The sequence below is a fragment of the Bubalus bubalis genome, chromosome 12 (genome assembly GCF_019923935.1).
Source record: "Bubalus bubalis isolate 160015118507 breed Murrah chromosome 12, NDDB_SH_1, whole genome shotgun sequence".
In the NCBI taxonomy this organism is placed as follows: domain Eukaryota; kingdom Metazoa; phylum Chordata; class Mammalia; order Artiodactyla; family Bovidae; genus Bubalus; species Bubalus bubalis.
In genome coordinates this window covers 70,955,332-70,960,609 of record NC_059168.1, presented here as the reverse complement: position 1 = coordinate 70,960,609, position 5,278 = coordinate 70,955,332, and the positions used below count along the sequence as shown (strand labels likewise).

Genomic DNA, 5,278 nt, shown 5'->3' with positions numbered 1-5,278 from the left:
AATCTCAAATGGTGAGTCCAGGGTGCGGCCAGCAGTGGGCGGAATGCACTGGAGGCTGCTGCTAGCTGGGCCGGGTGGGGCAGGGCGGGCACAGGAACAGTGTGACCTGGACGGTGTGACCTGTGATAATTGAGAGCTGCACACAGTGGCTGTGATGGAGGCAGGGAGGCCCCCCTGTGCTTGGGGGTAGCCTCGCCATCAAGGCTGAGGCCTCTGTGCCTCCCGCCTTGCTGGTCCCCCTCAGCCACAGCTTGGCCGCTTCTAGGAGATGGTGCCGTCTCTCCCACCAGCAGGCCCTCCCCTGGGAGCCTGCTCAGACCTGCCTTCCTCACAAAGCTCGGTAGCAACTCCCTGGGGCAGAAAATGTCTCTTCTGAAAGCAAGACAAGAGTTTAATTAAGCCCTAAACGCACACAGTTGAGCCTGAAATTAGGGTGGTGATGGGAGGGGGAGAAGGCAATCGAGAATGGGGGATGGGGGGGTGGGCTTCAACCCAATTCTGGCCCAGCTGAGCCAAACAAGCCTACAAGCAAACATTTACAGAGCCTGTGGGCGTGGTTACAAAGCCTCTCTGACCTGGAGAGGGGAGAATGCCACGTTTCCTCTCGTGTTTGGGGTAAGTCTGTGGAGGACTTGGAAAGTGGGAGAAGGAGCAGGGAAGTGAAGCAAGGCCAACCTCTGAGAGCAGATTCTGAGGCTCTAGGGACACACGAGGGTGCCAGGGGCAGGGGTGGGGGGACGCTGGGGGTTCCTGTGAGACTGCAGCTGGGCCAGTGGGAACCCTCCCCACACCCAAGGCCAGCTGGGCTCTGGGTGAGCCCAGCCAACCGCACGCGCAGGTGTGCCAGGGCTGGGGCTCCTGCCCAGCACCCCGCTTGGCTCACCCAGGTGTGTAAAGCTCATTCTGCTCCCTAAGAAGGCAGGCAGCAGCCAGCCAGGTGCCTGATCGGCTGGGCTCCCAGCTGGAGGACAAAGTCGCTGACACTGGCTTTGCCATGGCTGCAGGCCTTAGGGGCAGTCAGGAGCTTTGAGGGGGGCAGAGGCTTCACCCTCCTCTCTCTCCTGTCCCCAGCTCTCCCCAGGTTGTTGCTCAGACAGTCAAACCACAGCCTTCTCCTCTACCTGGCAATTAATCCTGCTGTGCCCTGCAACCTGGGTTGGGTCTTACTCTGCCAGGGACTGAAGCAAGAAGAGACGGGCCGCCGGGCGTGTTATCGCTTGTCTCTGGGGCAGAGAGGCGGTTGCGACAGAGCCCCTGCGTGCGTGTGGACGTGCCTGCGTGGAGCGGTGAGGGAACAGGCTGTCCTCGGGGGGCGCCCTGTCCCCCTTCCCTGTGTGTGTGGCAGGGAACCCAAGGGCAGACCCCACTTGATGGACACAGAAGCTGCTCTCACAGAAGCCAACCCCCCACCCCCTTGGACAGGTCATCTGATCAGTTAGTGGAGATGCTGTAGGTTCTTTGATTTAAGGGACTCTCTGCTGAAGACACCAAAGTGGGGGTCTTTGCCGGGGCCGTAGGGAGCACCAGCCAGGGTGCAGCCACTAAGCGGCCCCCATTGGCTTTTCCTAACTCGGGCCTTATGCCCTGTTGGCTTCCCCTTCCCAGGGCAGATGGGGAAATCCTGGCACAGGCTTTCTGTCACTGAGTCACAGGTGTCCTGGAGGTATAATGACCGCTGGGCAGAGGGTCAGAAGAGGCCCCAAGGTTCATTCAAGGAAGCCTCCCTCCACCCATCTGTGCTTATCTCCCCTTGACAGCATCTCTTTACCCTGTGGCTTATCCTTATCCTGTGGGTGCTGTGACAAATTACCGCAGACAAGCTGGCCTAAAATGACAGAAACGTGCTCTCCCACAGTTCTGGACGCCTGGCGTCTAAACTCAGGGTGTGCACAGGGCCTCTTTCAGCCCCTGGGGGCTGCGGGGTTTTGTAGCCTTAGCACGTCTGTCTCCATGGTCTTCACACGGGCACCTCCACTACGTGTGCCATCTCCCTCGGCTTCATTCTTATCCAGACATTTGTCACTGGATTTAGGCTTCATCCAGATAATCTAGGATGAGCTCCTCTGTTGAAATCCTTAATTTCATGACACTTGCATAAACCCATTTTTGCAAATAACACATTCCTAGGTTCTGGGGATTGGAACATGCACTTATCTTCTGGGAGCCATCTGTTACCCCACCCGGTGGTCAGTTAGCATGAGTTGGACTCCTCCAATGATGGGAAGCTTGCTACCTCATGGGTTGGCTCAGTTCATGTCTGCTGCTGCTAAGTCGCTTTAGTCGTGTCCGACTCTGTGTGACCCCACAGATGGCAGCCCACCAGGCTCCCCCGTCCCTGGGATTCTCCAGGCAAGAACACTGGAGTGGGTTGCCATTTCCTTCTCCAATGTGTGAAAGTGAAAAGTGAAAGGGAATTCGCTCAGTTGTGTCCGACTCTTAGCGACCCGATGGACTGCAGCCTACCAGGCTCCGCCGTCCACGGGATTTTCCAGGCAAGAGTACTGGAGTGGGTTGCCATTTCCTTCTCCCAGTTCATGTCTAGACAGGTCTAATTATTTTAAAGTTCTTCCTTGGGTGGAGCTGAAATTCCACTCACAAGAACCTCTACCTGGCCCTGGTTCTGTCCTTCAGAACATATATAATGTGCCTAAATAAATAAACTCTATTCCCACTGCCCCATGCCCTCGATTACAATGCAAAAACAAAATTCAAAAAAAAATGACCTAGCTTAATCCTGGAGTCAGAGACAGTACACAGACCCTGGGGTCAAGAGACCTTGACTCACTGAAGGTTCTCTCCCTAGAATCTTGTGCCTCAGTTTCCTCACCTAATGCCAGAGGGCTGGTTGAATCACTCTTCCCAAGGGATGCTTTTGGAAAATGCATCCTGGATATTCATAATTTGTACTGGCCTACAAAAGCCTCTGAGAAGCCCTGACTAGAGAAGCCCACTGAATTCAGTCATTTCCGAATTTATTTGAAAATGGAGCCATTTTATTGACTACCATCTTTTTTCATCACCCTGCAGAACTTCTGTGTTGCTTTGGAAGAAGAACCGGTCTCTGTGATGCCTGGGCATCCTTTCAGCTTTCACAGTCTGTTAAGGTCAAACCAAAGAGCTGAGTTCAAGTTCCCATCCCTAGAGTTGTTGACAGGCATTTTGCTAGAGGTGACACACCATCCATTACAAGCTGAGAGTCCAGGATCTGGAAAATAGGAAGCCCCTCCCCTGAGCCACAGACAGCCTGGGTGAAGTTGTGGGTGGGGGTCTCCTCCCAGGGGCCCTGGGCCTGTGGGGGGTGCCCTGTGTGAGGAAGCCCGGAAGGAATGAGCATTTCTGCTGTTCTGCCCCCACAGGACCTCCTCTTCACATCCCCGGGGTCCAGACTTTTCTGCCTCAGACTCCACCTACTCAATCCTCCTTCATTAGGTAAAGCTACCTCTGAGCCTGGGGGCTTTCCAGGTGGTGCTAGTGGTAAAACACTTGCCTGCCAGTGCAGGAGACCTAAGAGATGTGGGTTCAATCTCTGGGTCAGAAAGATCCCCTGGAGGAGGGCATGGCCACCCACTCCAGTATTCTTGCGTGGAGAATCCCATGAACTGAGGAGTATGGCAGGCTACAGTCCACAATGTTGCAGAGTCAGACACAACTGAAGCGACTTAGCATGCACCTCTGAACCTGGCTCTTCCCAAGCTTTCTGCTGAGGGTGCCAGTGAAATCCCTCTTACATTTGCTGGGGGGAATGGGGTGGGCAGGAATACCCCAGAGAAGTTGGATCTTCTGAAATGAGAGCAAGAAGAAACCTAGACCTCCCAAGGGAAAGGCAGGGCTGGTGGGGGAAGAGAAGGGCCTGCAGGTGTGTCCCAAGGAGAAAGGGGAGCTGAGGGTGGGATGGAGGGGGCATGGAGTTCCTACCCTGGGAGCAAGAGAAGGATGAAAACATCGAAATGACAGCTAAACTGAAGATGACGATCGACTGAGAAGGCTACCAGGGTTATTTCTCTGGCCCCAGGTGAGATTACTTCCAGGCTATTATCCTCCCCAAGCAGGGGCAACCCAGCTCAGATCCACCTCGTATTGTATGGAGTCCCTGTGGCCTGACAGTTTCATCTGCAGATACAGGTTTACCATGCCCTCAGACACAGCTCCGGGTTACTTGCTGCTAAGTCACTTCAGTCATGTCCGACTCTGTGCAACCCCATAGACGGTAGCCCACCAGGCTCTGCCGTCCCTGGGATTCTCCAGGCAAGAATACTGGACTGGGTTGCCATTTCCTTCTCCAATGCATGAAAGTAAAAAGCGAAAGTGAAGTCACTCAGTCCTTAGCGACCCCATGGACTGCAGCCTACCAGGCTCCTCCGTCTATGGGATTTGCTAGGCAAGAGTACTGGAGTGGGGTGCCATTGCCTTTTCCGGGTTACTTACTGAGCACCAATATATCAGGGACTATGCTAGCTGCTTTTACATGTATACTATTTCATCTTTGCAACCCCTAATATTTTACAGATGAGCACACCAAGACGGAGGTTCAGTATCTTGCCGAAAATTGAGAGGAGAAGCTAGGAATAAGACCAGCTCTGTCTCCCAATCCACCCCACAGCTTTCGATGGTACTCAGTGGTGCACCCTTGGACCCCGATGGTGTGGGCAGTTCTCCCACAGGTCTGGCCCGAGTCTTTCCTACTCTCGTCTGAATTGGATCAGATGGAAGGACCATGTCAGTAGGTCAGTTCTGCTCCCAACCCAGCCTCAAGAGACATCACCCATCCCTTGGTACAGGTGGTAGCCTTCCAGTTACTGGGGTGGGGAATGTTTGCCTTCTGTTAATGAAAAGAAATAGATGTGATAATAAATAAATGCCCAACCCAGTGCAGCAATCGATGTCCCTAACAATGAGGCTCTGTGTTTGCTCTCAGCTGTGGGTTATGTTCATTGGCCATAGTCACTGCTCAGGAGCCCCTGGGCACATCATCCTGGGTGGGGCCACAGGGGAGGGAGCAAACCTTCCTGACTTCAGCTACCAGAATTCATTCCACAACGTGAGGTTCCTACAGACCTGCTTCCAGGCACCCCAGGCCAGAGTGAGGGGAAATGGGACAGGTTCACAGAGAAAACAGAGCCCTACCCTTTTTATCAGGAAATGAGTCTGGCCTCAGCTCTGCCTCCTGAGACCAGCCTAGTTCCTTCTCTGAGCCTCAGTTTCCTCATCTGTCAAATGGGGTAAGGGTAGAGTAGTAATACATGATCTCTCATGTTCCTTCTAGCTCTGACGTTACAGG

The 5,278-nt window shown here is 53.9% G+C and overlaps 1 long non-coding RNA gene across 1 annotated transcript; it reads left to right on the top strand.

The window, feature by feature from the left end:
• The first annotated feature begins 485 nt into the window (after window positions 1–485).
• On the top strand, window positions 486–4,876 carry LOC102398169. The gene is made up of 3 exons (XR_327767.3): window positions 486–615; window positions 1,072–1,286; window positions 4,507–4,876. It is a non-coding gene; the product is annotated as an uncharacterized LOC102398169 (long non-coding RNA).
• Window positions 4,877–5,278: the final 402 nt, after the last annotated feature.